The sequence below is a fragment of the Chinchilla lanigera genome, unplaced genomic scaffold (genome assembly GCF_000276665.1).
Source record: "Chinchilla lanigera isolate Chin_1 unplaced genomic scaffold, ChiLan1.0 scaffold00037, whole genome shotgun sequence".
In the NCBI taxonomy this organism is placed as follows: Eukaryota; Metazoa; Chordata; class Mammalia; order Rodentia; family Chinchillidae; genus Chinchilla; species Chinchilla lanigera.
This window is the reverse complement of record NW_004955438.1, coordinates 2,010,309-2,037,507: the sequence shown is the minus strand read 5'-3', so window position 1 is coordinate 2,037,507 and position 27,199 is coordinate 2,010,309. Positions and strand designations below refer to the sequence as shown.

The window sequence follows — 27,199 nt, the reverse complement described above, 5'->3', positions numbered from 1 at the left end:
CTCTCTCCCTCTCTCTCCCCCTCTCTTTCTCCCTTTCTCCCTCTCTCCCCACCTCCCCATCTCCCTCTGTCTCTCTCTCTCCCTCCCCCTCTCACTTCCCAGGCCTCTGGAGAATGTCAGATGTGCATCTGAGAAATGATAAAATCAAGTCTGGGTCCAAAACCTCTTTTTTAAGCACGGCATCCAAACGCCAGCAAAGCCCAGTGCTCTCTCTGTCCACCCAGCATAAGCTGAACAAGTTTGATCAAATTCACCCCAACTTTCCTTGCAGCTCCCTCACTGAGCAGCCCAGGATTCAGCTGTAGCTCTGCCACTAACCACCTGTGCATTCTCCGGCAAATCATCCAAGTGCTTCTGATCTTCTCAACACCGAAGCAGGTGAACTAGCAATGTGCTGGGACTCCACAGAGGAGCCACCTCTCCAAACCTCTCATTTGGAGAAATCCCAGATCCTAATACTTCATAGATCTAAGAGTTTTCCCACTTTCAAAATCTTCTTCTGTCCCTTCCTTACTCCCTGGGTAAAAGGACACATTTCCTCCCAAGAGGACTCACATGGAATTGCTTGGGTACCAAGGACAGAGGAGCTCTGCGGTCTTCCCTCCCTTCTTAAGACAGAAAACCTGAGATGCCAACATTTATTGACTGCCTCATTACACCCAAAATCTAAATCTGGAAGCTCAAAGACACGAGTGGCTGTTGTGGGAAAGTGTTTGTGATGCATCTTTAAGTGAAAAATCAGGCTAGTGTGACAGCTTCCAAAATGTGACTCCAGTGCCTGGCATAGAGTGGGCGCTCAATTAGTACTTGTTAAATGAGTGAATGAACTTTTTAAAAAACAAAATAACACAGCCTGAATGATGGATCCTTAGAAATTAGGCCGGAAAGATAAATACCCAAATCCTCCCATGGGGTTATCTATGGAGGAACGATTTCCAGAGGACTTTTAATTTTGCCTTTTCTGTTGTTCCTGGTGGTGGTGGTATTTTCTAAATATTCTATAGCACACACATATTATTTTGAAGTAAGAAAATCATTAATCTATAAGGAGTTAATTGTTATAAAAATAATAATAACCACACAAACAAACAAAAAAAGAAAAACGTGACTGTCATCCAAACTTTACAACCCACACACGAAACAACCTTCTTCCCCTCACCCGCCCCTCCTTGGAGACAGCTGCCCAACCTCCCTCCCACCGTGTTTCAGGATCGCACAGAGTCAAGCTATTGCTTCTAAGTGAGGGGCTCATCAGACTCAGCCCAGAACAGAGGCGGCCCCCACTCCCCTAAGGCCTGGAGAACGCCAGCCTGCCCACTTCCGGCACACCTTTGCCAGAAATCGTCCTTGAAACCCAAATGAGAATCCAGTCAGGACACAGCGGAGCCTTCATCCCATGGGGCCACCTGTCCACACGGCAGGCTGGCTCACCTGCACATCAGGGAGGCAATGCTAAGGAAATGAATGAACTTCCACGTCCTGGCTTTCAGGCATTTGATATTATATTGATGCCCTTTCTCTTGCTACATCTTCCTGCCTTTTTCTTGTGGTCCTAGGCAAGGGCTGTAACCTGAGGCCCTCTTCTTCTACTTCCCACCCCCAGTCACCTCTGCTTAGTGAAGGACAGCACAAGGTGGGCCAGGAGACCCCAGGGGAACACCTGGGAAAGGCGTCCAGCTGGGCACTATAGAGGACAAGGACAGAACTGCAAGGGACAAGATCTCAGAGATTAGCAACAGGTGGCAATGAAAGGTGGGAGGAGAAAAGGCCGCGGCTGCAAAAGTCAGCAGTGATGGGCTCCTGGACCAACAAACTGAGAGGAAGCCTCGCCTCAAGCTTCTTGCCACAGGGAAGGCAAAGAGATTCCTCACCGCACAGAGGGGCTGCAGGCCTTAAAGAGTCTTTGCTTCACTCTTCCTCTGGGTTTCCCAGGGCTCAGAGCAAGCAGACCTGCGCTTTATTTGGTATAATTCCACCTGCCTCCCCGCTTCTATGACCAGCCAGCAGGTGTGTCCCAGGCGGGTCAGGACTCAGACGGACACGTCTGAAGAACGAAGTAACCTGAAAGCCCAGAGATTAGAGACTCTGGCACCAAAGGGCTCTGCCACACCAGGCTGCCTCCCCTCAGAAAAGCTGGGAATTTCCACAGCCTCGCTCCTTTCCCCAGCCACTGAGAGGACTTGGGAGATACTTTCAGCAAAGGCCATGCTGGCCTCTAAGAGCTGCCTATGAGGCCAGGTTTACCTAGACTACCGTCTTAACATCTCTGCACTTGCTTTCCCAAATTTATTTATTATTTGTAATTAACAAATAAACTACATATATTTGCCATACGGTGGTAGAGTATATCTACAGTGTGGGGTGGTTAAGTTGAGCTAATTAACATAAAAATTGCCTCATATGTTGTCATTCTGTAGCAGGAACCCCCAAAACCCACTCTCAGAATATTTCATACGATATGTGTCAGTCCCCCCGCTGCACAGTGGATCTCCTAAAATGACTCCTCTTCCCTGACTGCAACTGTGTGTGTGCCTTCACTACCCTGTCCCCAAAACCCCCTGCCCCAGCGTCTCTGCTTTTTCTTACCCTCATCCCTCCTTTGCCTTCAGCTGAAGGAGTCTCCTTTCCCTGCTGAGATGGAAAGTTAGAAAGGACAGCAGAGTACAGCCTCAGCCTTAGTCCGGTCCTGGGCTCCTCTCTGTCCTTTGGTTTCTTCTTCTGTAACAAGACACCAATAATAACGGAACCTCTCTCCAAGACGTATAGTAAGGATTAAATGGGATGTTGCATGAGAAGCCCTAAGCAGATCTGCCTTTGGGAAACACTGGATAAATCTGAGCTACCATTCTTCTCTAGACCCCATCCTTCTACATGAGGTGTCCAGAATTCTCAGGGCTGCCCTGCGCTTCCTTACAGAACCCTCATCCTAATGTGTAATTACATACTTGCATTATCTATTTGTCTTTCCACCCAAGCTTGAATTCTATACAGGATAAACTGAATGTCTCTCATGATTGTGGCTGTATTCCCAGAACCTGGTACAGTGCCTGGATATAGTACGTGTTTAATAAATATCTGCTGGAAGAATAAATGAATGAAAAAATGAATAGAATATCAGCGTTGGCACAGATGATTGCCAAGGTCCCTTCCAGCTCTGAGAGGCTCCAACTATTCTCTATTTTTGACAGTTTTGGAAGGAAAGCTTAAAATGAGCCCCAGAGAAGCTGTTTTGCAGATCCCCAGGGGAAGCCCCGGGATAGTTGCTGCTGACAGGCTTCTCAACACTCAAGTTGTGCAGAGATTTACTCTGATTAAAAAAAAAAAAAAAAAGACCTGAAAAGAGAGTACCAAATTTCCAGGATGAGCATACCTTCCCCTTCTCTTCCCCACCTCTCCCCTCCTCTTCCTGGGTGCTGCCTCTACACAAGGCACTGCCACCGGGAGAGGAGTGCAGGCCTTCCTGTAGCAGCTATGGAAGCCAGTTCTGCAAGCAGCCCAAAACTCACCGCGCAATAGGAGGCCACAGCAATCCACACCCTCACTGCTTGCACTTCACCAAAGACAGAGTACTTCACAATCGCCTGGAGCCCAGGGAGCTTGGGCTGGCCCTGGATGGCATGACCTCAGCAGCCACAGAAAACACCTGCAGATTCCTGGACCTCTCCAGATGCCTGACTTCAGATTCCAGAACTCTGAAGTCAGATTTGCAGGTGAGGCCTGAAGAAAAACATTTGTCGATGCTCTCTGGAGTTTTGATGCACCAAAGTTTTTAGTGATTATTCTCATGAGAAGAAAACTAATGGGTCCAAGCAGCATCCCACTGGACATGGGAAATATGTAACCGGTCACCTGCACGCCTCTTACCTCACTGGAAACAAGCTGGCCCAGCCTCCTACCACCTTCTTTGCAGAAAAATCTCTTCTAAACCACTATTTACAGACCTGGGAAGCTTCAAATACATTGATGCTTTGACCTCACCCCTAACAATTCTAATTTAATTGGTATGAGCTGCAGTTTAGGTTTGGGATTTAAACTTGGTGACATGGTGTGCAGCACAGTTAGAGGACAACAGCTTTAACTCAGCCGCGTCGCTCAGCTGCAAGCACTGAAAACACCCCAGAGCTACCACGGGCTCAGAAGTAGGGCCCACACTGCAAGACCCTGAGGTTTCTGGCGCCCAGGATCTGGGCAAGGGCGCACCCTAACATTCCCAAGTCTTTATTTCCTGAAAGTTGTAGCCAACTTGCTGAGTCAGGATCCATGGACTCCCTACGTCAGCTTTATCAAAGTTTCATTCCTGGCCCCACCCTTTATCAACTCTGCAACCCGAGGAATGAACCTCCCTATGCCCCACCTCCCTCATCTGTAAAATGGGAATAACATTCCCTAACATGTACTCACTATATCCTTACAGTTTTATGTGCATTCATCTCTGTTGTTGGCACGTAGTAAGAGCTCAGTCCATTTTAGCCAATGAGAAAATAGCAAACAGTTCCTTTTGATGCTGTTAGATGCTTCATTCTTTTTAGTTTTTCCTTTAAAGAGGCTTGGACCTTTTGACAGCTAATCTCCCGGCCTTGGACACTTTCAACTCTCCTAACATCCCTTTGTTTGCAAAGCTTTGGCAACTGTTTGACCTTGAACTTGCTACTTCTCTGAGACTCCAAAGTGGGATTATAAAGTTTCTTTAAGGAAGCACTGAGCTAACACTTGTAGAGCGCTGAGTGCAAGGCTGGCACCGGCTCACAAGGGAAGGCAGAGGTGCTTGGAAGGTGATGAATAACTGCTTCTCCCTTGGCGTCAAGGTTCACAGACTCTCCCTCCACTCTCGTAGCCAAGGGGGAGCAAAGATGCCTCCTGAAGGCTCTTGGGGGGGTGATTCCCCCAAATCAGCAGCCAAGGGAAGAGGCAGTCCCAGCTCCCCTCCACCCTGCTGGGGTGATCCTGAAGAATGCTGACTCCAGCTTGGGGCCCCTCTCGCTGCTCCCCATCTGCCTCACTCCATTTAGCTCTGGCAATCCAATTCCCTTTCCTCCACCCGGAAATCGATGTTTAATTAACACATTATTGGAAAAATAAACAAAGTCTTCAATGGGACTGCAATGAAGCTAATGCAGCTCAGCTTGGGGGCTAAAGACCAGCCCCTCAGTCAGAAAAACAACCTCCTCCTGTCCCCTGCCTCTCAACCAAGAGAAAGTTCCCTCTGTCTCCCTGGAGCCTTCTAGCCTGAGTGATCCCATTTCTTCCCTTTCCGCTCCCCTTTTCCTGTCTCCAGGCAGCGACTCCCATCTTTTCTTTACCCTATGATGCAGAGGGATGGAAGATACATTTGTTGTCCCTGTAAGCATTACTATTGCATGGGAAAATAGGTAACTCCTGGGCACCCATCGGTGTGGCTATGCACGGTCCTATTTCCTTCTTCCCTCCAATCAGGAAATAACACCCCTTCCAAGGTCAGCAGCTGTCCTGCCCTGGCTGGGGGAGTGGGGCAGCCCAGGCAGGGGTGGTTGACCATGATGATGACCCCAAAGGTGTTGTCCTACCCTCAGACCTCCAGAATTGACCTCAAGACCTTCCTCGGGGTATTTCCTCTTGGAGCTCCCAATATAAATGCTTCATTCTCTGCCCCCTCTTTTCCCTTGTTCAGTGCAAAGTCTCTAGCTTCAGACCCAAGATCTGCCATTTCTCACTGGTGATCCAAAACCTGCTACTGAACCCCATAACCACTGGCTTCCTAATCAAATGACGACACTGCCCATCTAAGCAAAATAGCACAGCACAACACTCTGCCATCAGTAGGTGCTAGAAGACTGTCCCTTTAGTGAAATTCCACACTAAGGGCCAGGCCCTACTACAAAGGTAATGGAGAGTGAGGCCCACTAGGCCTGGGAGCACAGAGCAAAGCAGACCTAGATAAGTTTCAGTTTCTGTATCTTCTTCCCAGCCACCAGCATCCCAAACTACCTAAACCACTCCTCAGGCAGGTGCCTGAAGGAAGGACGAAGGTGACTGAAATACCAGAAGACAGATTTCTAAAGAGGCACCAAGGACAACCAGTTGGCCCACTTCTGAGTCAGCATACTGAGCTGCCTTGAACCAACAGGAGTATTTTCAGCAAATCTCAGAGCAGCTAGCCTAACCACCTGCTGAATGGGCTACCTTTCAGAATCAGCTCCCAGACCTGGGAGAGCAGAGGACAGGCCCACAGAGTGGGTGTGCATGCTGGTTAAGACCAGAAGCTTGAAAGCCTAGCCTTGCACTTCCAACCTAAGTGACCTTGGACATGTTACTTAACCTCTTTTGGCCTCAGTTTTTGGTTTTGGTTTTGGTTTTGGGGTTTTTTTGGCAAAACAGATGAATAACTATGTCCTTCATAGGGTCATTGGAGGATTAAGTGAGATAAGGCAGGTCAAATGCTGGGCGTAGTCTCTGGGATCTAGTTAAGACTCAAATATTAGCTAGTAGCATTAGCTACAGTAAGAGTAGTTAAGATAGAGTAGGAGTCATGTTGGTAGTAGAAATAATTAGACGATCCAGGCCTTAATCTTTCCTAAATAAGGGCAAATAGAAAGATCATTGGGGGAAGGTTTTACTTCCTACCACCTTCTTGCCCTGAAATTGGATTTCTCTCTCTAGTATGCCTCTTTCTTCTCTCTGTCCCATTAAGAGAAAGTGGGTGTTGTCATCTCAGAGAAGAATGACTATATACTTTATCATCCAAATCAGGGCACAGTTTGAGAATTAATAACTATGCTAGGATATAGGCCTAAACAGGAATTTTCTATAAACCAGGACATCTGGTTACACCAGCCCAAGGTCACACAGAAATGACTTCAAGTCCTGATTCAAGATCCTGGCAAAAGACAAAGCTTGCTCGGTTCCAAGACTCCACTTTGCTCTACCTCCCTCAGCCCCCTCCCCTGAGACACACTGACACTTGGATGGGATGTCTAACCCTTCCCCATTCAAGATCAAGGCCAATCCCAGGGTGGGACAGAGAGACTGGAAAGAGGCCTTCACCCACATTTCCCATGCTGGAGCATCATTCCCTCCAGCCAGCCTCTGGAAACAGGAATGAAAAACACCAGAACTGGTGTCTGGTCCCTTCTCTCCCCACTGAGAAACAAGGCTGAGTCAGGCTGGGGAATGCATCCCAGCTCCCAGGCTGCAAGGTTCCAGGCTCCAGCATGGATCTCCAAACAGAGGCCCAGCTGCACCTGACAGTACCTGGGATGGCCAAGGGAACACGGGATTGAGAACCCCAACACACTGGGGTCTTAGCCGCCAACACCTACAGAGGGTGAGCTTGGCCAGCTCTTAGTGAGTCTGGTGACTCTGGAAAGTAGCCCACCAGGACTCTTCTAGCTATAAAACCTTGAAACATCTTCCTGTGGAGTCCCTCCAGCTGTGTAGGAGTTATATCTGTCCTCCTTAGAGACACCTGCCACCCCCACCCCAATAGAGTCACTGCCTTCTAGCCACAAAAGATGGAAACCAACAGGGGACCTTGGACAGCCACTACAAAGGCAGCCAGGGAAGCCTGGACTCTAGCTTGTCTCTATATCATTGTGCATGACTTTAGACAAGCCATTCTTCCTCCCTGGGGAAGGAAGTTTCATCCTCTGCATTTGAGGATGATGGCCCACCTCCTTTTTACTTCTAACAGCTTAATATAAGGACTATGAGTGCAGGCTCCAGAATAAGTCAGAGCTGATTTCAAGTCTAGTCTGTCATTTTATCAGGTTACTTTATCTACATCTCAGTGTTTTCCTCCATCAACAAAGTAAGTAACAGTTGTTTGGAAAATTAAGTGAGATATGACATGTTAATAAAAAGGCCTTGGTACTATACATGGTAAGTACCCTTACCACTACCATTTCTACTACTTTGATGATGATTATGACAACGATGACAATGACAATGACAACTTCTAATATTAAAGGGCTGTGCAGGAAGCATAGTACATGGAGCCAGGGATAGAGAAGACCTTTCTACTGACTCAGAAAATTTAGCACTTTGCAATTCCTTGAACAGATCTGGATTTTCAAGGCAGAACTAAGACAGTCAGAAGCAAAGTTTGGCCTTCCTAGAAGATAGGCTCCAAGGTGCTACAGAAAAAGAACACTCCTAGGCCAAATCCATGTAGTTCTTTCCTCCAACCAACAAAGCACCTACTATGTGTCAAGAAAGATCCTAGGCACTGGGAACACTGTAGTGAATACAAACAAAATCCTTGACCTCAGAAAGCCTGCATTCAAGAAGGGGAAATAGATAAGATCTATCAATATATAATAAAATATGCAGTAGTGATTAACCAATTAAAATTAAAGACAAAATAATGGGCAGGAAAGCAACCAGAGGGTTGGGGTGAGGGGATTATTTTAGAAAGCAGGCCAGGAAAGGCCTCCCTGAGGTGTCATTTGGAGACCCGCAGGAAGAGGCAGGGACAGGCCCCTCCACAGCCCCCACCCTTGCATACCCAGCCATGGCTTCACACGCCTGCGTGCAGAGCGCCCGAGCCGGACCACAAAGGTCCAAGCTGCTGGGCCACACTTCTTCCCTGGCAGGTTCCCTCTCGGGGGACACAGGGTGTGACCAGAGCAGGGGCGGACGCACTTGGCTGGTACATTTCCGGGCAGCAAACTGTGGCAGGGATGCTGCCCCTTTCGTAAGTCTCCTATCCCTAGTCAAAGGGTCATGTAAGGAGAATATGGCTGGGGGCATCCCAAGAGCAAGCTCCTCTCTGGGTCCGGCACAATCATTCACCCTTGAGGCATCCACCTCCCCCGTTTCTCCCCTTTCTGTGGCAGTGACGTAACCCATTCTCCCTAACTCATCAAGGTCAGCCCCAGGAAGGGACAGGAACACCAGAAAGGTGGGACAATCAGCATTTTGCTCTGAAGGGTTTTTTTTCTTTGAGGCAAAATGTTTTTCAATTTCACGTACAATTGCTAATAAAGAAGGACACACCTCTATTTGAAGGAGAAAGGAAGATGGCGTCAGGTAGTTAAGGCAGCCAGAACCCAGGAGAACACAGGGGCTTGGGCTACTCTGGTGCCCAGGGTGAACTCAGCTCCTTCGGGCTGCAGCCTGCAGCAAGGCCACGCCACCCCAGAGGTGGCTGATGCCCCTGGGCATGCAGAGCCACCCTCCAGAGCTCAGCCCAGGGCTCTGGCGAGGTGGCAGGGAAAACCCTCAGTTTCACCCACCTTGTCCCTTCCCCTTCAGCCTGCATCCGCCCACCCGTCACCCATGAGCTCACCCGCCCACAGGCTGCCTGGTGGACGTGGGGATCTCACTCGAGGCTTTCTGCTGGAGACGGCAGCAGCTTTCCCCTTCTACACTCTCAACTACCTTGAGGACTTTATTCCCTTCTCTCCCCCACAGAGCACCCTGCATTCTGCCTTCCTTCCCGTCACTACCACACCTCTCCAGATCTACTCAGACACACATATAACACACACAGCCACAGAGCACGAAAAGGCAGGCAGCCTCCCACCTAACCACACGCACAGGGTCAACAATCCCGTGTCACCCGAATGGAGGCACACCTCTGTTTGACAAAATACAAACACCCTTCCGGCCCCCCACCCAAAAGGCAACACAAAGGGCACCAAGAATTTCAAGACTTAGTATCATCTACAGAGCGGAGAGCTGGGTAGGACAAAGACATCGCTCCATCCTCTCGACGAACCACGACAAGTCTCAGGGCTATTCTGCAGTGCCCTCTGGTTTGACACAGCCCACTGATCAGGGCTGTGTGTGTTGGTGTGTGCGAGAATGCGTGCCATGTGCATGGGGGAGGGGGCTGTGTCTACTCTCCAGGCATCAGACCTCCCCAGAGGTACCCCAGTCCAGACTCTGCTTTCCCCTGTAACCTTCCTCCAATGTGCCGCAAACATAGATTTCATGGATGGTTAAATTGGATCATTATCACCGGGTGCTTATTTGGCCAAAAAAAAAAAAAAATCATTAATGTCAACTACCCCCATTCCAATCCCCTCCTCATGAGGTCCCCGCCCCCAAAGACTCTCCAACATGCTAATCCTATGAACTGCGACACACCACAGCTTTCGGGAAAGAATAATGGCGAGAGGAAAGAGGAGAGCGGTTGCGGGGAGAAGATGAGGCTATAGCATTACTGCATTCCCCTATGAAGATGAGGGAAAGAAGCCATGGTGGATGGAGGTAGAGGTGGGGAGAGGGGGGAAAGGGGCAAGAAATGAAGCCCTTGATCGACTGTGTGCGGGGGAGAGTGTGTGTGCAAGAGTGTGTGCCAGTGCGTGTGTGGATGTGCCGACATAGCCCTCCTATCAGAAGGCTGCATCCGTGTGGCATGTAGGAAAGGCCATCGCACCACTGTTGTGTTGGAAAAAAAAAAAAAAGAGCCGCAGAGCCATCAGAATCAGAATTTTCTCATGGAGATGGAAAGGGCTGGAGGAAAGGGGGAGGGGTATGTAGGGTAGGGGAGCAGTGCATGGATTTAGAAGGCAAGATGATGGCAGCACTGGGGGACGATGGAGGGGGAAACTGGTGGTGGGGTGGAAAGAATCGCACACACACAGAGACACAAACACACACAATGCCCGAGCACCAGCACCACCGCTGCACTGTGCATCCAGGACTGACAACTGGTCCCCCATCCCTCCGCTGCCTCGCTGTGCCCCAAAGCTGGAGCCGATGGATTTCTGTATCTCAGTTTTGCAGCAGTGGGCTAATTACAACCAAGCCCCCTCACCAAATTAACCCCTCCCCTCCCTCTCTTTTTTTTTCCTCTAAAAGGCCAATTGAAGAATAATGTGTTTTTAGAGATAATGGATTTTTTTCAAGGAGCGAGAGAAAGGGGGGATGCAGGACAGAAATTCTGCAAACCGGTGACTTCCAGCCTCACCTCCTTGTCCCCTCACGTCCCCACTCGCTGGAGCATCTCATCTACCATTCTCCGACCATTCCCTTGTCCCCCACCACCCAAAAGAAAAGACCTTCCTACCATGAACATCGACAAACACATCAACCGCCACCCAATCTCAGTAGCCGATCTCAAAACCCCAAGCATCAATCCACCTCGATACATCCTTTCCCTTATATAAGCAGCAAATCATCAACATAGTCAGTAGAAACGCAGCATTGAAAAGAAATCAACAAAAACAGAGGCCAGACCCCATCAAACCCCCAATAATTAACAACAGGGAGCTACCAGAGAAGCAAAAACGTAGTTGTCTTTCAAAATCTAGAATCCCTTTGATTTCTGTCCCCTCTTCTTAAGAAGCAATTTTCTTAAATTATCATTTCACTAGGAAGGGCTGGAAAGCTCCAGAAAAGGGCATTCGCACAGTCCAGTTGTTTAAAAAATAATAACCCAGCCCTGTTGCTCACTTTAATAGCGAACTTCCATGTTCAGCCTTTTCCCCTCTTCCAGAAGGAAGACTGGTTCATAGGACAAACCCAGGGCTGCAGAAAATGGGCCAGGAGCCCTTACTCCACTCCCCAACAACAACAAAAAATCAAACAATAGGACTATCTCTGCACAACCAGCACCCGCCTGAAATATCGTTCACCCCGATATGACTTAGGCAGATTAAGCCTGAAGATTAAAAAAAATATCAGCTTTGCTCATCGTTCTCCCCGCCATCCTCCCAACACGTACCCAGTAGCCCTTAGGTAAACTTGCCCATCACAACCAGCGGGACCATTATAACTTGAAAGGCGACGCAGAAGCTCTTGAAGGAGGAAGGGAGGCTCTACCCAGAAGAGCTAATTGAAAAAGGGTTCTTCGGGCTCCCCGGACTAACCTCCAAGTGCCCCCAGATAGATTATCCCAGGAACCAAGTCACCTGGTGCGCTGGGAGTTCAAATTTCCTTTAGAACCTTCATCACAAAGGCAAATGGTCATCTGACCCCAAAACTACACCATTGTCCAGGTGTGACAAGCAGTGCCCCTCTCCCTCCCAGGGCCACCTTCAGGACCCTGGGCAGCAAATGAATTAAGAATGTTGGGGTGGCTTGTGGTAGCAAAAGAAACGCTATCTCCCCAAAGTGGGAATAACTGAGGAAGCGAGGACAAGACAGCTCCCGTTTGATCAGCCTTCTTATTTGGTCTGACTGGACTTGCTCCATCCTAAGGCTACCTCTCAATGATCTCTGACTTTACATATTAAAAATAAACAAATAAAAATAAAGATCAGGGAAGAGGAAACCTACTTCACCTAAATCCTAATAATTGTTCGCAAAAAAATACAATTTTCTCATTGCATGACGATATTTCTGCATCCAAATCAAAAGAGATAGGTATTTAATGGAGGAAGGGAGAAATTTATTTTTTTAACAAGTAATCACAGGGTAAGTCACCTGCAAAGCAGCCAAGCCCATAGGTTGGTATTACATCACTGGCCTAGGAAGAGATGGGGGTGGGGGGACAGATTATTTTTCCCTTGTCATCAGGATGCTGTTTCTAAAGCAGTTAAGTTTTGTGGTTAAAAAAGAAAGAGGGAAAGAGCTGAAACTCTGGGTATAGCACAATGCCTTGGAAAAAACAATACATCGAACCAGGCTTTAAGGTCACTGAGAGCTTGCAAAACCCACAGTGCTTACACAGAGTGGAAGTTTTCAGGCAAGCCTGCTACTAAATCATTAATATAAACAAATGGAAGGCAGAGGAGGAAGATTCCCTTGTAACTGATCCAAACAGGAGCGCACACGCGCACACACACTCGCACACACACTCCCTCTTCACCTTCTCGGAGTATGCCCACCTTCACAACAAGAGAGCAGGAGTCCAGACTGAATTTTTAGAGTCAAGAACAACCTCCTCACACCCCCTCCAAAAAAAATAAAATCATACACACACACACACTCACTCACTTCAGTTACTCAACAGCTAGGGAAGCCCCAGTCTCAATTTTGTCTTCTTGTGATCCTCAAGAATCCTTTCTCTTTCTAACCAGCCCCCTCCCCAAGGAAGAGAGTGAGTGAGTGAGAGAGAGAGAGAGAGAGAGAGAGAGATCAAAATGTCAAAAAAAGTATCTACCCAAAATGAAGTGATGGGCACACATCATTTTAGACTAACAATTCGAGCAAATAGGAAAAAGACAAGAAAAAGAAGATAATAAATCTAAAACACGTTCTGACTTTCCCAACATCTGGAGCAAAAGGACCCAACTTTCAGGAGAAACTGAAGGAAAAGCAAGCCAGGGGAAAAGCTATTCCCATGGTCAGCCCGGCTCTTGGAACCAGGATTTAAAAAAAAAAATCTAGGTTGGTCGCTCCCAACTGAAAACTTCTACCCTCTCAGGAGCAGCCTCTTCCCTGAACGGAGGAGAACCTTGAGTTGTTTCACAGCCTTGCTGCCTTCCTCCGGAACCCTCCCAAATCTTACCTTCCCGTTGAATGGAAGAGTTGGAATCTGTTTGTTTGATGTTTAATCAGTTGAGTTTGCTGGGTGTTTCCTCTCTGGAAAGGTTCAAATTCCAGAATCTTTCTCTCTCCTTTTCTTTTTCTCTCTCTGGGAGGCAGTGGCGGGGAAGATGGGAGGGGTGTTCGAGGTGCGAAAAGCAAGTCCTCGGTGGCTGGAGATGCCAGCGGCTGCGAGAGGGGAGGACACGCTGTCTCTCCCTCTCAGTGAGTTGCATGGGAGAGATGTGTAGGGCTGAGCTCTGAGCCTGAGACTGCCGGAGGAGCCCAGGAATTTCACGCACTCCAGAGCTGGCCCCTCCCTCTCCCACACAGACCCCGGCATTTAAAGAGACAGCCAGGCTGCCTGGCTCAGGGCTTCACCTCCTCTCTGGCGGTTTTGCAAACAGCTGAGAAGACATAATTAAGGAGGGGCGCTCTGCAGCCCCCTATGACTAAGAGGTGACTAAGAACTCAATTCTCCCCTCACCAGAGCCCAAGGGGAGAGCTTTTCCCTAGACGTGGAGCAGGAATTCAAATAAAGACAAAATCCACACCAACAGCTTCGGCACATTAAACCACCACCCTCCTGCTGAGGGTGTAGGAGCCTCATTGCAGACTGAGGAGGTGGAGAGAATGGTAACCTACAAGTGTGCCTCAGTTTCCCTGATTAGTTGCTCCCCTGTGCAAAACCAGGGCACTCCTTGAGCCTCTGGCAGAGGTCAGGACTGTAAGTAGGACACAAATCCACTCTTCTAAGGAGCGCCTTGAGTGCTGGCTTAGAATGAGGCACAATGCGAGGGGTTGAGGACATAGAATGTGACAAATGAGTCTGTCCTTCCAAGGGACTCTAGCAGTGGAGACAGATCCAGGTAAAACCAACCCCACCGCAAGGGGCCTGCGAACTAAGGAAGAGAGGCAGGGCTCAAGAGCCTGGGTGGGTCGGGAGGATGGCTCGCCTTTGTGGCTTGAACCTAGAGCTCAGGGCCTAGGCATTTCCCCCGTGCTCCCAAACCCTTAAAAATCTATCACCAGCCTGATGAACTAGTCCCTGTGTGGGGAAGTCTTTCCCCAGCCAAGTCTAAACCAGGGATGACAGTCAGAGGCACCAAACAGAATGATTCTGTTCAGCATCAGGCTGTGGTGCCCATTGAGAAGACAGCACCAACTCCCCTTCTCTCTTCCCCTGCCTCCTCTTTCTATGGCCTGCACTAGTGTGTCCTTCCTCCCTCCGGTCAGCCCCAATGGCAGGAACAGCCACTAAAAGCTATTGAGCATTTACTATAGGCAGCATGTGGGTCACCTCATTCACCAAGGTGGAATAGCACCACTGAGGTTGGTGCTAGCTGAGGTCCATTTTACAGCTGAGTAATGGAAGCATTAGAGAGATTCCCCAAGGTCACGTGGAGATTTCTGAGAACAGCTTGGAATTCAGGTCTGCCCAACCAGAGCCTACCTGCTTAGCTGGTGCTAAATCACCACCCTTCCATACATTTCTGCTCCTTGCCAGATATTCTCCCAGCATCCTAACACTATCCCAACCCAGAAAACTTTAATGGTGCATGCCCTAAACATTGTGTTCACAAGACACAGATGAGCCCCTGCTTCAAGGAATTCCACTACACTTCAGGGGATGACAAAGTTGTGTTCCTGTAAAGTAAGGCTATATAACAGTCAAGAGAGCAATGTAAAGGGACCTCTCTGAGACTGTCAGTAAACAAGTGATTATTTTGATCTAGAAGCAGGGTATATAGTAAGGCAAGCTTGGTGGAGTCATGGCAATTTGGGCTGAGCCTGGATGGACATAGACAAGTCCAACATTACTAGTCTACTTTTCAGTCTGTTTTGCCTTTCAGAACATAATCTCAGTTTCTTATCTTTTTCCCAATCTTTGATACTTCTGTGTACCCAGCGCCTGCAGGAGCATAAACAAATACATAGTGGGTTAATCATACATGGCCACTGACTTCCCACCTGTTTAGACCCAAATTGCCTCAGCCCCAGATCTACATCCTCCTTACCTGGCCCTCCTTAAAGTTTGTGCGTCTTATTTGTTCTCAGGATATGAGAGAGCAACCCAGAATGCACAGGAGCAACATCCAGGGCAACTGCAAATTCGCCTTTGGGATCATCAATAAGAGACCCAAAGGATCCAAGGGAAGTGAGGGCTCTGCAGATGTCAGCTCCTGTGGGAATCCTCCGGCAAACACCAGCATGGCAAGGACATCCCAGTAAGAAGTCTGCTGCGTGACTGGAGGCAGCCCTAAGGTTGAGACATGCATGGATTCCAGTCCCAGCTTGGCCACCTAAATTCCATGTTGTCTGCATAATTTTCACTACCTTCTCAAAGTTTCAGCATCCTCACTCATACAATGGAGATAACACCTGTATTTCCTTCATGGGAGTGTTGTGAGAATTTGATAACACGCATACAGAATCCTACCCCACAGAAGAACTTAGCAAACGTTCCCTATCTCAGCTAAGAGATCGGCTTTTGCCCCTGCATAGGATTACTAAATTTGGACTGCCCCCTATAGTTAGCATTCCTTTATTTCAGGTTCATGACATCACTTTTAATATTTTAATTCATTACAGCGTCAATGTAGTTACTATGATTTACTTGTTTTTAGCCCACTTGCTTTCTGTCCTATTTTACCTTGTGTATTTTGAATATAATTGCTATTATTTTATTTCATTTGGTGGTTTCTCAGCCTTCTTAAGCACTACTTATCTTTCAATGATTCTGGTGTATCTTTTTAGTCTGCCTTTTATCATAAAATCTCTGGGCTCATTTTCCCCAATTCTTCCATATTATTCTGACTAACTACCACTCTGCTCATTCTAGTGATGCAGCATTCCCCCAGATGGCTACAAATTCACAAGGATGGATATGTACAAAATAGCACAGAAAGACAACATCAAAGAGAATAAGCCAGGTCTCCTTGCAGGCCTGTAATGCAGCCATAAGCAAAAAGTGATATCAGGTGTCACATCAGCAATGGTGCTGGTATTTTTAAAGGAGGACTCTACAGAGGCAACTAATACTCTCAGAGACTCTGGGCCTTCTGTGCTGTCATCTCTGTCCTGGGCTGCAGAGGTCTTGGTCAAGAGGGCATTAGGTTGTATGACTGTCATCCTCACTCATAACAGGCCAGCGACCTCCTTTAGATTTTTCCAATGCACAAGGCCAGTGTTTTCAGCAGTAATAACAACCAACAAAATCATTACCAGTCAGAAGGATGAGTTTCCCATAACATTCAGGGAAAATAGTATTATAATGGTATTCATAGCAATAATAAGAACATTTACCACTTACTACTAGTCACCCCTGCTGGCCCTCTACTTAGAAGCATCATGGTTAAAATGACAAGATCTATAAACAGGATATCCTGATTCAAATTTCAGCTCTACAATTTGCAGGTCGTGAGACGTTGGCCAAATAATTAACATCTCAGTCCTCAGTTTTCTCATCTAAAATGGGAATGATGATGATACCATCTTCAAACACTGCCTGTGAAACATATACCAAGAAAGGCACAAACAAAAGAGAGAAATACAGGCCAATATCCCTAACTAACATAGACACAAAAATCCTCAGTAAAATATTAGCAAACAATGCAGCAAATCATCAAGAAAATTATACACCATAACCAAGTGGGATTTATCCCAGGAATGCAGGGATGGTTCAACATACACAAACTGATAAATGTAATGCACCATATCAACAGAACCAAAGACAAAAATCACATGATCATCTCAATAGATGCATAAAAAGCTTGTACAGGAAGCATACCTCACAGATCAAGAGAAAGCACTCCTAAAATGCATTTGGAGCCAGAAGAGACCTCGAATATCAAAGGCAACCCTAGGCAACAAAGGCAAGGCAGGAGACATCACAATCCCTGACTTAAAATTATACTACAAAGCTACTGGGGTAAAATCAGCGTGGTACACTCAAAAAAGAAAAAACAGAGCTGAGGATAACTGGAACAAATTAGAAGATGCAGACACAACTACAATCACACTCAGCCACCTTATCTTTGACAAAGGGGCTGACCATGTTTATGGAAGAAAGATAGTCTCTTTAATAAACGGTCTGGAGAAACTGGTTTTCCACATGCTGAAGATAGTACCATGCACTAAACTAAATTCAAAATGGATCAAAGATCTAAATATTAAAACAGAAACACTAAATCTACTGGAAGAGAAAGTAGGTAGAAACCTTGAAGAGGTATGGGTAGGGAGAGAGGTCATGAAGAAAACCCAAATTGCAAGGGAAGTATTTCAAAGAATCAACTGGCATCTCATCTTATGGAAAAGCTTTTGTACATCAAAGGAAATCACCAGCAGAGTGAAGGACATCCCACATAGTGTGAAAAAAATTTAGCCAATTGTCCTTCAGACAAAGGGCTTCTATCTAGAACATGTAAAGAACTGAAAAAATTCAGGCCCCCCAACTTCAATGACTCAATCCAAAAATGGGCATCTGAGATGAATACACACTTTGCAGATGCAGAAATACAAATGGAAAATAAATACATGAAAAAATGTGCAACATCATTGTTTATTTGAGAGATGCAAACTAAAACAACACTGAGATTCCATCTCACCCAAGAAAGAATGGCTATCATGAAGAAATCAACCAGTAACAAATGCTAGTAAGGCTGTGGGCAAAAAGGAACACTTCTCCACTGGTAGTAGGAGTGTAGACTGGTACAGCCACTGTGGAAATCTGTGTGGAGATTCCTCACAAAACTAGGATTAGAGGTCCATTTAATCCAGATATACCCCTTTGGGGTTTTTTCAAAAAAAAAAAAAAAAGAACAATAAAAACATCATACCACAGTGATATATGTGCACCCATGTTTATAGCAGCACAATTTGTAAAAGCTAACTCTTGGAAACAACCCAAATGCCCATCAACTGAGGAACAGATAAAAAAGATGTGGTATCTTTATACAATGGAGTACTACTCAGCTATAAAGAAGGACAAACTCGAGGCTTTTATAGGTCAGTGCATGCAACTTGAGACCACACTCATAAGAGAAATAAATCAGACTCACATGTGCAAACATCATATTGTCTCCCTAGGGCAAGAAACTGAAAGAGTAAATAAAATTCAAAATGTACAATAGATAATTTGAAATGGAAAGAAACTGCTGAAAAGGAAAGAACAACTGAAATGAGGGAAAGGAGAAAGGATATATATGATAGCTAAGATAATTATACCACTAATTTCTAGTAGTTCATTGAAAAGAAAGGTTTGTGCTTATATTGTTTGATCCATTTTTCATATCTGTATCTTGTAATCTGAGCAACAACTTTGAAGATAGCAACATGCAAAATGTATTAACCATTGTTAATCTCCTAATTTGTCTTCAAATTCTATATCATTGTTTTTTCTCTTTAAAATGAAAACTTTAAAATTTTTAAGAAAGACACCAAACGTATATCAAAGCAATGCAAGCTGAGCTGAGGATGTAGCTCAGCAGTATAGTGCTCACCTATCATCCTGTGTTCATTCCACCTCTAGAAAAAAGCACCTATAATAGCAAAGGCCACATGGGAAGTATACGATAAAGAGTTTAATTATTAATATCAGAGTGGAACTTAAAATATTTAGTATCTGAGATGACCCAGCAGTAACCAATCAGACTCGAAGCAAGTCACAAGCAACTGGTTTAGCCTGTACCAGCACATAGCAGCTATCACGCTTGATCACTAGCACCATTACCATGTGAGACTTTGGCATGCACTGATGCATTATCCCACTTAATTCCTCACAGCAAGTGGGTTTTATTAAGTTATTTATTGAAATCCATGCAACTGCACATTTATAAACAAGACTGCCTATAAAATCAAGGTACCAGATAAACAGACTTGGCATATCCATTCCTGCCACCCAAATGATTCTGGGTATGTGAGTTTTAGTAGTTGCTTGTGATATTTTGTTTTATTATAGTTTCTTCCTTTCAATTACTGTGATTGGAAGACAATGATAATGGTCAGTCCCCCTCAGTTTCTTCATTCATTAAATGGGTATTTACTTCTGAGTTCCCACAACTCTACCCCATTCAACCCTGGAAATATGAAAGACTTTTAAAGCTAATACTAAGTCACTAGAAAACGGGAATTGGACAGTTCTGCTAATCTCTCCACCAAGACTTCAGCTGAGTCAAGTTCTCCAGTCTCCCAAATGTGCCCTACTATGTTGTTTCCTAAATCACTGATGTCCCCCTGTGCCCCATTCCTGAGCAAGTTTCAAATTCAATCTCGAAGGCTACTGTCCCCAAGCATTTTGTTCAACAGCCCTTGCAAACACTGTGCTCTTCTCTCCTCTCATCCCCCAAGAACTGTGCAATTTCACTGGCCTGCTGAAGTTTATTTAGTTTTCTGTGTCCTATCCAACGATGGCTCCAGTGCCACTGATAAGTGACTGCTTATTAATTAGTATTATTAGACATGTGCCATGCATTGCACAGAGGGCCACAGGGAGACCTGCCATTCTTTAAGGAGCAGATTTGTACTAAAAAATAGTTGTCTCTAGGGCCCAATGAGAGAACACAGAGCCAGCAACCGGTCACAGGGAGACAACAACAGTGCTTCCAAAATTCTAACAAGCAGGTACCTAATCCGGACAACTATGCTGGCACTGACAGGAAGAACAAGTGGGTGTAAGATCTGCCTACAAGAGGGCACAGGCCCAAGGGAGGCCTGAACATGCAGGCCTTGAGGAGGTCAGCTCCCAGGAAATGCTTCTCACTCCAAATGTACTGCTTATTCCATGAAAATAAAACAATCTCAGAGGCTTATAGCCAGCAGAAGCCTCTTAGCCATCTCCCTGAATCCAGTATCCTTTCACCAGTTAAGAGGAACCAACCCTCGGCAAAGGACTGCCAACTCCAGCCTCAGGGAGATGCAGGCTCGGCTGTGGAATGCCTGCCCTATGGCTGTCTCCTTCTCCCCAGCAGCCAGGAGCAAGTAACTTGTCTGAGCTGATTGTGACAGGATAGCTCACACATACAAGCGCGCGCACGCGCACACACACACACACAAACTTGACAACGAAAATACTAAGGAAGAAATTATTTCTTCTTACTGTAATAATTTTCAGAGAGAAATTCTAACATTCCCTGCTCATGGATCAAAGCTTAACATGGTCCAAGAATATTTGGAGTATTTAATGGTTTTGAATGTTTGAGTGGCAGAAAGTTACCTATTAATACTTGATGGTTGCCTTCAAAAAAGTCATTCTCTGCAGCATCCGATGGAAGTTCTTGTCTGTTTTAAGCTTCATTCCTCCCACCAAGTAACGAAGATCAGGCTGGACTGGAATATCCACTCTAAGATTGAGTTCTGTGAAGGCAGGACCTACCTCTGGGAGAAATCGCAGTGTAGTAGTGAAGGGCACACACCCCACCTACCCGCCAAACTCTGAAGGTTGGGATCTGGCTCTACCACATATCAGCTGCAAGGCCTCAGGCAAGTTCCTGGAGCACTCTGTACCTCAGTATTCCCCCTCTATGCAAGAAGACAATGATAACACTGACCTCATAGGATTGTTGTGAGGGCTAAAGAGTTAATGTTTGTAAAGCACTGAAACAGCTGATGTCACGCTGTAAAGGCTAGATAAGTATCAAAAAATAAAGCAATTCCTGTTGACACTACTTCCAGGAGACCCACCATAAATACTTCCTAATAACGATGATGGGAACGTGCTGCTTCTAGCATATCACAGGATCTATCGTGGGAAGGAAAGACGTCAACTCTTGTTGTCATTCCAGCCCAATGCCCAGGCCTTTAACTCCGCCTTTCTGACTGCTCCTTCCCACTGTCTCTATCTCCCCCTCTGCTGGACAGCGCTATCCCTACTCAGGACATAGTGCTGCACTGAGTCAAAGGTTCAGGAAGGAAAGGTAGCCCCAGAGCTGAGGGGTGGAGGTGGGGTGGAGGTAAGGGGGAAACAGAGTCTGAAGCATCACCCCCTCCTCATGCTCATCACCACCAGCCATTCTTTCTGACCCACGCACTAGAACTATTTTTAAATGATGTACTTTGCCCGGTTGTGGAAAAAAAAAAATCCTCCCCAGGATTCATGCTGAAGATGAATGATTGCCAAATGCTAACAGCTTTTTGAACAGGACGTAGTTAAAAATGGTTTTAACTTAAACTCAAAAAATAGCTTAACTAACTAGGGAGCCGTAGGCAGTGGGGGTGGGGAAGAGGAAGAGGAATTCCCTTGGGAGGGCCCAGGCAAATCTCACCATGGGGACATGGGAGGGATCCCCGGCTTATTTTCCCACATGAATAATACCTTTTGAAAGCACAGACCAGATCTCCAGGGAAAGGAGCATCCCCAGAAATCTCATTGCTGATCTGTAGGAAGAGATGCTTCTGGTAAGGGTGACACGGTGGCTCCCTAGTCCTTCAGAGCTCAGTGTGGCTGCAGCAGCACCAGCATTGCCTAGGAGTGCATTGACCTTCCAGAATCTCAGCCCCACCCCAGGGGACCCACTGACTGCGTGTGCATATTCACAAGCTCCCCGGGTGACTCTAGCTCAAATTCAAACCCCACATATACTAGACTTTATCAATTACACCTCAGTCAGTCCTAAAAGGGTTAAAACTATCTCTCCCCATTTGGCATATGAGGAAACTGAGGCAGAAAAGAGACTCATCCTGGGTCACCGGACCTAATAGTGTTATCCAGAGTGTGACACCGGGTGTTAACCTGATTAGGCCCCAAATCAGGCTTCTTTGGCAGCCCTAGCCAAGAATAACAGAGAACCTATGACACCACTTTTCCTAGAAACAAAGGACTAAGAATGTAAGACTACTGCATAAGCAATATTTTTCAAAGTATGTTCAGTAGATCACTACTATTACCAAATGTGAAAAATTATCTATTGTCAAATTTATTTAGAAAATGCCTATTATGAATTTTAATATTAAATTAATATATTTAAGTCTCTGAGAAGTTCTACAGTAAAGAAACTTATTTAATCCAGTGTTTTCCAAAGTTATTGTTATCACTAAACTCTTTTTCTTCCCCTACCAGAAACCTATTTACATTAAGTAAAACACCACAAGATGTAGTTATCTAAGAAATGCACATTGGGATTCACTACTGTTTACCGCTTAATCATATGCTTAACCAGTCTACAGAAAAGCATGATGTTTCTTAAAGAAAGGAGATGGAGTCTGGGAGAAGAATTCCTTTTATATCACCTCCCAAAATGCTATCATTCAATCTGTGATAGATCACTTCTGGTTACAGGAAGCTCACTACCCTAAAAAGTGACCCAATTCCTATTGAAATAGCTTCAGGATTTAGAAACAGTGTTACATTAAGCCACGATCACCCTCTTCCAGTATTTTCGCCAACAGTTGCCTAAAATCTACCTTCAACACCAGGGCACATGGGGAACTAATCACTGTTTCTCATGGTTACCTTTCATGTATGACTCTGTCAATAGTAGCCTTAGAAGTCTTCCTTCTCCAGTACAATCTGGATCTTCAAATATTTCAAAGAATCACACAATTTTATACTTTAAAAGTCTTTTGAAGATTGCCTAGCCTACCCCTTTTACTTAACAGATAAGGAAACCATGAATAAGGGCAATCAAATGACTTGCCCAAGATCAAATAGACAGGAGCAATGTAACCTGGGAGACTAGATTTGAATATAGCGGTTTGTCTCTTCTTTTCTTGGCAGGACACCTTTCTGTCCTTGCTGGGAATTCCTGGATGCCTGAGGCTCATATCTAAGCCCAACGTCTATACAGAGAATCACAGACAGTCCCATATCCTTCCCAGTACTCTTGTCAGATGCCACGTTGGGGGCCAGATGAGTCACAGAGCTCACCCAGCGTGGGGAGTTTTGTGTTCCAGCCTCTCCCCTCCAGGAGTGGCCAAGCTGGGGCTGTTCTTCACCCCACGCTGCCTCCTCACCACCACTGCCATCTGCACCCTCCTTCTCAAGGATCACCATCTGCTTTCCTGATACCACTCTGCCGCCCCCAGCTCTGTGCTCAGTTTCCTAGCCCACTGCTTGAACCGCTCTCCCTGTAACTTGTGACTTTCCTTTTCTCTTCCCTTCCTACGGTCTTCATTCATTCCCTGTTCACCTCCTCAGTCCACACCTCCTAGAGTTTACATGCTTACGTTCCCCTGTGTGCCCACACTCTCGCATCAAGCCTAGAAATTCCTCAACTCTATTGTCGAGGCTATTTTGCCTGTAGGCTGTATTTATTTGCTGGATAAATCAATGAGACGCTCTCTGCCCTTTTTCTGTCTCAGCTTGGCCACCTATGTTCTGAACTATCACCATTTAAACCCATTTGATCCTCTTCCTAGAAGAATACTCCTTTCTTGCAAAGTAAAAAAGGGACAGGTGTAAGGCAGATGCCTCATAAATACAGAGATAGTTCTGGGTCACTATAACATTCCAGTTAAGTAAAGATGACTGGTGCTCCGTTCCCCACTACAGAAGTCTGCAGTAAAAGACAGAAGAGTTCACAGATCTATGATCTTGCTCAGTACCTACAAGTCCTTAAGAAACATGCAGAAAAGACTTTTAAAAAAATATTTGAACACTTATGAAATCTATAATAATTTCTACTTGTGCAGAAATCTACTTTGTATCACATATTTCATGCATATTATCTCATCTAACACTTAGAAGAGTTCTATGAGGCTGGAAAAGTAGGCTTGAAGAAGGAACTTAGAACTAGGGCTCTCCAAATTCCAAACTTGTAGATTTCCTTCTCCCTCCCATTATCCCAATGCATCTGTCCAAGATGTCCAGTCTAGGTCTGCACCCTCAAATTTCTTTTAATACAGATAAATTTCATTGTCCTATATCTTTTCCCCTTTCCTTGTTAGCAGTTCTCCTCTTCTCTGACCATCCCTTTCATGACTCCAACCCCACGGTGTGTCCTCCTCCTCTTCTTTCCCATTCTTTACTCTCCATTGGTGATGGGGTAAATGCAGACATCAGCAGACAGAAGTTTTGCGCCAAAGCCTGCTTTGGAAGCAAACCAGAATCCTGTGTGAGGAATAACTACAAGAAACAGATTTCCGTGATTAATGCACTGTGCACACTGGTAGTGAAAATAGATTTTAGGCAATTGTTAACTAAGGAAACCTCAAAATATAAAAATCTGGCCTGTAATTATGGGTACTAGGGAATCAACCTCTTCCCCCACCAAAGGCGCCAATGCATCTGCTCTGTAACTCTGAAGTAACTGGTTTCAGTCTTCTCTCTACTTTGCAGCTTCTGGTAAAGGAATAAGGGGGCACTACCAATGCCAAAAACAGGGAAGAAAATTACCTGGGAGTCAGGGAAAAAAAACATCCAAATGTGGCTAACTCATCTTGAAGGACTGAAATGTATCATTAGCTTCACTTTCTTAGTCTTTAAATACTAACTCTCCTTGCTTTGCTCTTCCATATCCCATCACATTTTCTCCAGCTTATCTTCTAATTCAGGTGTCAAGTATGAATCACTTCGAACACTGCTGATCCCACCTCCTCTTAGACTGCCGCTCAGACTTTAAGCATGTGTGGTCCATGCTACTGGAGATGTGTGAGATCTGTACAAGAGGAATCTGGATAAAAGGCAAGGTGCCCTTTTTGCTTCCTGGAGAAGTCAAGAAAAATAGATGACAAGCTCGTGGTGCCAGCGGAACTGCCTTACTACCCTAGACAACACCCTATCTTTCATCAGGTCAACCTCAGGTATGAGGTAACATACAGAACAACTCTGGTGGGAAGGTGAAAAACTACCAGGTTCACAAATACAGCTACTAAGACCTCATGATTTTGACTTTTGCTCATTGGAAGTGGCTCCCCACCAGAACTCTCTGCATAAGTCATATGCTTAGTTTTTCCCCTTTTGTACCTGCTCTTCCTAATCTCTCTTGACCCAAAGGACTTTATCAGCTCTTTCCTCCTCTGGATTTTCCTCTAAGAGTTTATCAAATTATTCTTGAGGATAGCTTATTTATTGATCATAACCAATTACAATTATAAGAAAAACAGTAGCCTCATATCTCTTTTATCCCAGTAGGGATAATGGATAGGAAAAAAGGGCATATAAGCAAATGAAACACTTCTAAATAGTGTAATATTTACTATGAAGAAAACAATGTCAGAGGCGTGATGAAAAGTGGCTGGGGGAGAAAAGAATTCTCTCACCCACATAGTCAAGGAAGGCCTCCGTGAAAAAAAGAATCACCCAAATCTTGACTGATAAATAGGAATGTATTATGCATATTTTTCAGGCTAATGAGGCAAATGCTACTTGGTAAAATTCCAGCTAAAGGCAAATAATCTCTCAGAAATAGCATTAAGGTTTGTCATTCCTAGAAGCCAGTCTGCAAACAGAGGTGAGAGACACTTACAGTAGGGAAGACATGAGAGAAGGAGAAAAACAAGCCACAGAATACTTTAGCCTCAGGGAGCATGTGACTGCTTTCAAGGAAGGCGTGATCTTCACCCTTTTATAGCATAATGTTTAAAAGTTTGGACTCTGGAAGGAAACTAAGAGTGGCTTCACCACTTACCAGATGTGTGACCATAGGCAAGTTAGATAACACCTCTGTGCCTCATCTCCATGATCTTGAAACAGCTAATATAATACGAGTTGTTGTGATAATTAAATAGTTTAATGTATAAAGCACTCTGGACCAATCACAGAATATAGTAAGTGTTGTACAAAAGCGGCCATCTTTGCTTCCAGGTAGAGCCGTTCTTCCAGAACACCCCCACATTTGTCAGCATCGGGCATTCTCCCAGACCACTCCTCAGGCCAATCAGCGCACAGACTCCTGTGCAAACTGAGGGAACCAGATCCCAGCAGGAGGCTGATTTCACGCCTAAGATTGAAGAGGTTTTAGAAATGCAAAGAGGGAGACTTAGTGCATGTAGGGTTGCAGAAACTCTGCTTCCTTACCTCTTTAAGGCACACATGGTCCTCCGTACCATCGCACTCACGTCAGTTTAGAGAAGTCACAAGTGAAACCCCGGCATTCTCAGGACTTCTTCCCAGGTAACTTTTAGGCTAGAAATACTACCTGAAGTCCAGAGTCTTCAGTCACCAGGAATCAGTACTTATCAGGGCAAAAAGCAGAATCACAGTTAATCTGACTCGTGTGTGAACTATAAATTTGCCCAAGGCTCAGTGCCTAGCACATTGTCTAACACGTTAACAGTGCCCAATAAATGTTTGTGAAATAAATGAATTGGCGCCCTTCATTGTGTATGTGCTACAAATTGGCAAGAATATACTCCTTGTAACTAATCTATGCACCTACTTTCACCCTGTCACCACCCAGAAGAAAACTAAGTAAATGAAGCAGTCTAAAATTAGCACTTGGTATCATAGAATGAGTAAGTGTGAAAATGGTCATTCGTTTTTAGTGTGGACATCCATCCAGTAGTCCTCTACACTTTGTTATTCTGGCTTCATCTCACCCCTCCTATGGGGCAAAAATGATTCTTAGAACTCTTGTGGACAGTTTTCCCTCCAATTTCCTGTAGTTATGGATATAGTCTCCAGAACCATGGAGAGCTCCCAGAACCGCCTCCTCCACAGACCCACCTCGGGTTTTATCAGCACCGTGGACAGCACATCGTGGCTCAGCAGGTTCTGGAGACCTAACATATTTCACAGTGTCACCCAGCCTGCACACTGATGAACCCTAATGAACCCATCTTTATTGCAATTCAAACGCTGAGGCCCAATAAAAGTGTACCGAAGAATCTGCTATCCTGCCGTAGAACTGGAGAGAGAGGGCCTGGTGGAGAC

At 45.6% G+C, this 27,199-nt stretch overlaps 1 protein-coding gene across 17 annotated transcripts in view; it reads right to left on the bottom strand.

Moving 5' to 3' along the window:
- Nrxn3 (neurexin 3) overlaps positions 1-13,645 on the bottom strand; it is a 1,559,809-nt gene extending 1,546,164 nt beyond the window's left edge. For 16 of the 17 annotated variants that reach the window (XR_001235159.1, XR_001235160.1, XR_001235161.1 and 13 more), the window contains exon 1: positions 13,376-13,645. The gene's annotated coding sequence lies outside the window, so the exon portion shown is untranslated. Of the gene's footprint in view, positions 1-11,792; positions 11,816-13,375 lie in introns of those variants that run through there. The other variant, XM_013517254.1, reaches the window with a different exon arrangement.
- Positions 13,646-27,199: the final 13,554 nt, after the last annotated feature.